This window comes from Oncorhynchus tshawytscha, linkage group LG05 (genome assembly GCF_018296145.1).
Source record: "Oncorhynchus tshawytscha isolate Ot180627B linkage group LG05, Otsh_v2.0, whole genome shotgun sequence".
Lineage (NCBI taxonomy): Eukaryota > Metazoa > Chordata > Actinopteri > Salmoniformes > Salmonidae > Oncorhynchus > Oncorhynchus tshawytscha.
This window is the reverse complement of record NC_056433.1, coordinates 33,029,806-33,037,305: the sequence shown is the minus strand read 5'-3', so window position 1 is coordinate 33,037,305 and position 7,500 is coordinate 33,029,806. Positions and strand designations below refer to the sequence as shown.

The 7,500-nt window shown below is 42.5% G+C and overlaps 1 protein-coding gene across 9 annotated transcripts in view; it reads left to right on the top strand.

The window, feature by feature from the left end:
* The first annotated feature begins 1,285 nt into the window (after positions 1-1,285).
* Positions 1,286-7,500, top strand: part of myt1la (myelin transcription factor 1-like, a) — a 53,791-nt gene continuing 47,576 nt past the window's right edge. For 8 of the 9 annotated variants that reach the window (XM_042321818.1, XM_042321820.1, XM_042321816.1 and 5 more), the window contains exon 1: positions 1,286-1,660. The gene's annotated coding sequence lies outside the window, so the exon portion shown is untranslated. Of the gene's footprint in view, positions 1,661-2,085; positions 2,232-7,500 lie in introns of those variants that run through there. The other variant, XM_042321813.1, reaches the window with a different exon arrangement.

The following is a 7,500-nucleotide window of genomic DNA, read 5'->3' as shown; positions in this document are numbered from 1 at the left end:
ATTCCTCGCGTCCTCTCCTTACGTCCTTCTCTCACCTCCTTTTGAAAAAGGTCAAAAGTAATCTAAATGAAACATAACGCTCCTTCTCCACTGGAATGTCATCAGGCAAATTGTTCACAGAGGAATAATCCCAAGATACATGTGTAAAGTGGTCAAAATAATTAGCTAGCTGTGCTAGACATTTTATAGGTAAATTAATAAGTAGCGTATCGATTTTAAATGTGTGCATGCTTTTCTCCTCTGAGAAAACAACAGCTGATTCAAAGGGGGTCGGGGGAATTGCAAAACTCATCTGCAGTACTACAACCTGAGTATCCTCTACCGGAGGAGGCTGTCGAAAAGCTGAGCAATCTCCTCCATTCAACTATTAACGAATTGACATTCTTCTCTATATGGCGCCCACTTATCGGTTTCCGGGTCACTGAGGAGAGTAGGACAGAGGAGTCGAGGAGAGGACAAACTTTTTCCCAATTGAGAATCTTGCATAGAGGAGAACAGGGGAGCTGGGAGCTGTCCACTCGTTTCAGCCCCAGGAGCTGTCCACTCGTTTCAGCACCAGGAGCTGTTCACTCGTTTCAGCCCCAGTAGCTGTCTACTAGGTTCAGCACCAGGAGCAGCCACTAGGCTCAGCACCAGGAGCTGTACACTAGGTTCAGCCCCAGGAGCTGTCCACTAGGCTCAGCCCCAGGAGCTGTCCACTAGTTTCAGCCCCAGGAGCTGTCCACTAGGCTCAGCCCCAGGAGCTGTCCACCAGGTTCAGACTAAATTTCCTTCAGCAGCAGAAAACATATCACTGATATTCCACTTTAAAAAATTAACAATGATCCTGTACTGCTAATGGGCAATCTATATTTCCTTAAGCAGCATTTACATCTCAAATCAAATCAAATCTAATTGTTTTGGCCACATACACATATTTAGCAAGTGTTATTGTGGGTGTAGTGAAATGCTTGTGTTCCTAGCTCCAACAGTGCAGTAATATCTAACCCTAACAAAACATTTCACTGATCTTCCACTTAAAAATTGTTTTTACAGTGATCCTGTACTAATAATGAGCCATCTAAATGTCCACACTACTAACAGAGGGAATTAAAATATGACGCTTGAACACCCAGTGTATAAGGACAGTGCTCACATACAGAACAGTCCTGGGTGTTGGTTTATATTTTCCATCATGATCCCATGTGAATTAGCTAGTGATTCCCAAATACAACATCAAACACAGGCGATAGCTATCCTGGCGCACAGCCTCTACTGCACGCACAGCTGCACACGCTCCGCTCCAGAGACGACACGACCGCTCTGTGGGGAGAGAGAGCCACCGCTGCCTGCGCCGCACAATGTCTACCGCTCTGAATTAATACAGGAAAGAGAGAGGGGGGGGAGATAGAACGAGAGAGAGTGAGAGAGACTGAGTGAGAGACAGGGAGGTAGAGACAGAGACAGAGTGAGGTGGGGAATGTGATTCCAGCCTAGCGCTCCGTTGGCTGGCTAGGAGAGGCAGAGAATCTAGGCTTGGCAGTGGGCTTGGCTTGGTTCATCTCTGCCTTTCTTTCCCCTTCTCTGTCTCTCTCTGTGGGCAGCAGTCGTCGTCATTGGATCCTCTTGGGTTTGCCGTGGTTGCCTGGAGAGCCGACGGTGGTTGGGGACCGGTGGGAGGGTAAGTCAGACGCCTTCCTCTCTGGGTTGTGTTCTGCTGCAGTGCCTTGTTCGACAAGGGTCTCTCTATCTCTCTCTATCTCTCTCTCTCTCTCTCTCTCTCTCTCTCTCTCGCCTGCTCGCCTCACACATTCTACATACAGCCTCTGCCTGTTTCCCCCTCCCTCCCTCCTCCCTGCCTCCTTCTCTCCTCCCTGTCTGTGTCTCCATCGCTCGCTCCGCTCTCTCATCTGCCTCCCTCCCTTGTTTTTCTCTAAAGTGGCTGCAGAGCTCCCCTTTCATTCACTTCTCTCCCTCCATTTCTCAAGTGCTACAGGAATGAGCAAGAACACCCCGATTCTGATGACAGTGACAAAGAGAGAGTGAAAGAAAAGGAAGGAGGAAAGTACAGAAGAGAGAGGGAGGTGAGAGAAAGAGAGAGAAGAAAGGAAGGGAGAGAGAGAGAGAAATTGCCAGTGTTGAAAACGAAGTGTGTGAGAGAAAGAGAGAGCGAGAGGGAGACTGGTTGCAGACTGACTTTCAGACAACTGTGGGAGAGGAAGCAAAAAGAGAGCTTTACCGTCGCCATTTCAGTAGGTTTCTTTTTTTTGCTCCTGTTCTATATTGTGGTTGTGTCGTCTCAGTTGTGTTTGTTATGAACATAGAGAGAGGCTGGTCAACTGTGAATAGTGAGACTAGGGCTGTGGTAAACATTCCAGCACACAATGTTGACAACATGCTTCATCTCTGATGGGATTATGGCGTGGAGCTACTTTCCTGCAATGAGAAAAATGCCACTTGCTGTGAGTTAGGACAGATGAATGTGGTCCATAAGGCTAATATATATATATATATATATATATATATCTGGATACAAACGTTGTCTCTGCATGAGTGTGTCGGTTGCTGTTTGTTGTTTTGTTTTTGTTTCAACAAAGTTATGCAAGGGCTTGAGGTAGGGATGCTACCACTAAAGTTGATCTTCCTGATGTGTTGCTCGTTACCTCAGCAATGGACACTACTAGTATGAGCCCCACTAACACTTACCGTAACTATGACATACTGTCACAAACAACTGCAATGTCCATCCGTCAGCGACCACAAATACAGTCATTGTCCAATTAAAATCTTTTAAATCTTTTAAAAAGCTTATTTTTATTTATTTTTATATGTATATGTATATGTTTATATATATATATATATATATATATATATATATATATATATATATAGTTGCAAAACTGACATATACCCCTTTGTAAGAGAGGTGTCTTTGTTTTATAGAAGCCCCCTACATAAAAGGGAGTGTTGCAAAAGCTATTCACAGAAATTATTATACCATCTGAAACAAATCTACATTTGATCTGAATGCTCATCCTGCTGTTCCAGGAGTGGAACACAAACTGGAAGAAGTCTCTTTGTTGAGCCTGGTCAAAGTCGCGCACACTTGGACTGCAGTTTTTTAGCAGACAGGAAGAAACATACAATGTACATCTCTAGCATTGTCGCCTCACGGTCAATCACACGGCGATGGCTTTGACTTGAACGGTGGGTTCGTCGCTACGGTCACCCGTACGTTCTGCGTGTGGCAATGTGAGGGAGCCTTTTATGAATTTCGGAGACAAACTTATGGGAGGGCTTCTGAGATCCGTTGACCCGTGGACTCTCCCCGTCCCAGTTAGCCCAGCCATGCTGAATGAACCCCTACAATGTAGTTGCATTAAAAAGGAGAAAGAAAGAAAAAGAACATCCCTGTGCTGCAGGGAGTCTGAATACTCAGAGGCAACCGCTATCTAGGGTAATGAAAGACTATGTTTAATACGGGATCAATTCCCTTTGCTATCCAGACCTTCGCTGCATTGCAATGCTGTGTACTGTGTGCCTTCTTTAAAAACATTTTTTAATTTTTTAAACACATTCCCAATGGGAAATAATAGTGTTTCTCCGCGTGGATGGTTGAGAGAGGGAAAGTTGGGATGATGGTTGAGGATGAGGCCGAGTAAATCAACATTATCGAACCTTTCGGGTCAAAGTGGCAACATCTTCATGGAATGTATTCTCACTCTGAAATCCGAAACTGTGTTAATTACCAACTGTATTAACAGTACTACCATGGCTATTGTAGTTGGTTTTACGAGGATCTGTCTGTCTGCCTTGTCTGTCTGCCTTGTCTGTCTGCCTTGTCTGTCTGGACAGATGTGGACAGTGGCTGTCCTCCTTCATTGTTGGTGAATCTAACTATAGGATCTGGTGGGGTTGCATGTGGCTTGAGCCCAGTATACATGCAGACAGACACTCTGATTGCTGAATCGTGTCATGCTATTAGCCAGTCTCCAAGGCTGTGAGGCAGGCTTCTGTTGGGCCTGTCTGCTCACACACACACACACACACACACACACACACACACACACACACACACACACACACACACACACACACACACACACACACACACACACACACACACACACACACACACACACACACACACACAAAGAGACAGACTGGTGAATGAGGCCTGATCACACACACTTTAGTGCACACAGCATAGCAACGATACACTTAAATATACTTGTGAATTAGACTTTATAATCTCCTGCTGCTACTTCTGCTACTGCTGTTGATGTTGTTGTTTTGGTTGTTGTTGTCGTCGTTGTTGTTGACAATAATGATGATGACGACTCATATAAAGTCATTGATACAACAATAAAGCATATTGAGAGAAACCGTCACACAAAGCGTTAACAAAACTTGCAGACTGTATGAGTGCACACTCTTGGCCTGTCCTTGACTCTCTGCTGCCACAATGGTCGTTGTGGTTGAAAATGGTACGTCCTTCCATTGAACAAACACAGCACTATCTAATAATATGTAATACTAATGGGAGCTGGCATTGATAAACACAGAACTATCTAATAATATGTAATACTAATGGGAGCTGGCATTGATAAACACAGAACTATCTAATAATATGTAATACTAATGGGAGCTGGCATTGATAAACACAGAACTATCTAATAATATTTAATACTAATGGGAGCTGGCATTGATAAACACAGAACTATCTAATAATATTTAATACTAATGGGAGCTGGCATTGATAAACACATCACTATCTAATAATATTTCATACTAATGGGAGCTGGCATTGATGAACACAGACCTATCTAATAATATGTCATACTAATGGGAGCAGGCATTGATGAACACAGCACTATCTAATAATATTTAATACTAATGGGAGCTGGCATTGATGAACACAGAACTATCTAATAATATTTTATACTAATGGGAGCTGGCATTGATGAACACAGAACTATCTAACAATATTTTATACTAATGGGAACTGGCATTGATAAACACAAAATTATCTAATAATATGTAATACTAATGGGATCTGGCATTGATGAACACAGCACTATCTAATAATATGTAATACTAATGGGAGCTGGCATTGATGAACACAGAACTATCTAATAATATTTAATACTAATGGGAGCTGGCATTGATAAACACAGAACTATCTAATAATATTTAATACTAATGGGAGCTGGCATTGATAAACACAGAACTATCTAATAATATTTAATACTAATGAAGGCTGACATTGATGAACACAGAACTATCTAATAATATTTAATACTAATGGGAGCTGGCATTGATGAACACAGAACTATCTAATAATATTTAATACTAATGGGAGCTGGCATTGATAAACACAGAACTATCTAATAATATTTAATACTAATGGGAGCTGGCATTGATAAACACAGAACTATCTAATAATATTTAATACTAATGGGAGCTGGCATTGATAAACACAGAACTATCTAATAATATTTAATACTAATGAAGGCTGACATTGATGAACACAGAACTATCTAATAATATTTAATAATGGGAGCTGGCATTGATAAACACAGAACTATCTAATAATATTTAATACTAATGAAGGCTGACATTGATGAACACAGAACTATCTAATAATATTTAATACTAATGGGAGCTGGCATTGATGAACACAGAACTATCTAATAATATTTAATGCTAATGGGAGCTGGCATTGATAAACACAGAACTATCTAATAATATTTAATACTAATGGGAGCTGGCATTGATAAACACAGAACTATCTAATAATATTTAATACTAATGGGATCTGGCATTGATGAACACAGCACTATCTAATAATATGTAATACTAATGGGAGCTGGCATTGATGAACACAGAGGGTAGACAGACGCAACAGTGGAGGACCTGCCTGAAGGAACACGGTCTTATGCTGCTCCTAGTTGCCTTGCCTACCCAATAATAACCAATTACTTGTTCCATAACTGCACATGGTAACCGTACTGTGTACATCCAATCAGTTTGGAATATGGCAGCTCAGTAAGGTTAGTCATGACCTGACCAAGCCATCAGGAATCTGTGAGTAACTTTACTGATCTGTTCTATGTATACATAAAAAGGGAGACAGACAGGCAGACAGACAGACAGACAGACAGACAGACAGACAGACAGACAGACAGACAGACAGACAGACAGACAGACAGACAGACAGACAGACAGACAGACAGACAGAGACAGACAGACAGACAGACAGACAGACAGACAGACAGACAGACAGACAGACAGACAGAGAGACAGAGAGACAGAGAGACAGAGAAAGAGCTATACTCTACTACCATCTGTTTGTTGCCACATAAGAAGTTTCAAACATTGAAGGCTATCTTCCTGAATGAAAATGTTTAACCAATTGACATGACCCAGATTATATCAAATGACACATGATATTAATAGAATAGCAGATAGAGTGAGGATGATAGAGGATGAAGTCGATTTTTCCAGACTGGCTTTTATTCTCTGACAAAGTAACTTTCCCATGAAGTAGCTAGGTGCTTAGCAATATAAGATTACCATGAAACATTTTAGCTTGAGATAAATGTGCTGTTTGAACACATGACGGAGATTTGTTCTCATATAACCCATGCCAGTGAGGTTACTCCGAAACCAGTGACTCAAGTGGCCTGCTACTGCAAAATAGTTGAGCTTTCTCTATCTCTTCCCCCAATGCCCCCTCTCTCTCACTCTCACTCTCTCTCTCTCTCTCTCTCTCTCTCTCTCCCTCTCGAACCTGTCCTATTGTGTGCTGCGATGCAAGGCTGTAGGGAGGAGAGCCAACCAGAACTAAGGTGAAGGATTAATCTTGCTCTGCATATTTAACAGGCAGAAGCCATCTCATCCCCTCATGTCCTTTGGTTGGTTCCACACCTATTTTCCCTGCTTCCCCATTCATTTTGGGAATCAAATCAAAACACATGTGACTAGTCAGTGGAGGCTAGTCAGTGGAGGCTAGTCAGTGCAGTGACTTGCTGCAGTGAACCAGAAATGCCACTCAGTCCTGTGATGCAGAACTGGATCCAAACCCTCTGAGACCAGGGTAGTTACCCAGCATACCAATGGCTTGTCTGACATCTGAGCCACACACTGTCACATAGACAGGAGAAAATACTGTCAAATTAAAACCCCTGTCATATTAGGGCAGCGTCCGAAAAGGTACCCAGAATCCGGATGTCATGCACCACTTTTGACGAGTTCACTACAAAGAGAATTCAGCCCCACAGACACACACACACACACACACACACACACACACACACACACACACAATGAAATTTGCCTCTTCATTTCGGCAGCGGCAGGGCAGTTTGCCTATCCTTGGTGATCATGTGAATTCGGCTGAGAAAGAAAATGTGTCCTTTCATTTGCGCTCTTTGCAGTGGCTGAGGGTTAGGCCTGTCGTTAGCTGCAGTGTGCCATTCCTTCAGAGGCTATTTAAACACATTAGAGACCCCCCGAATG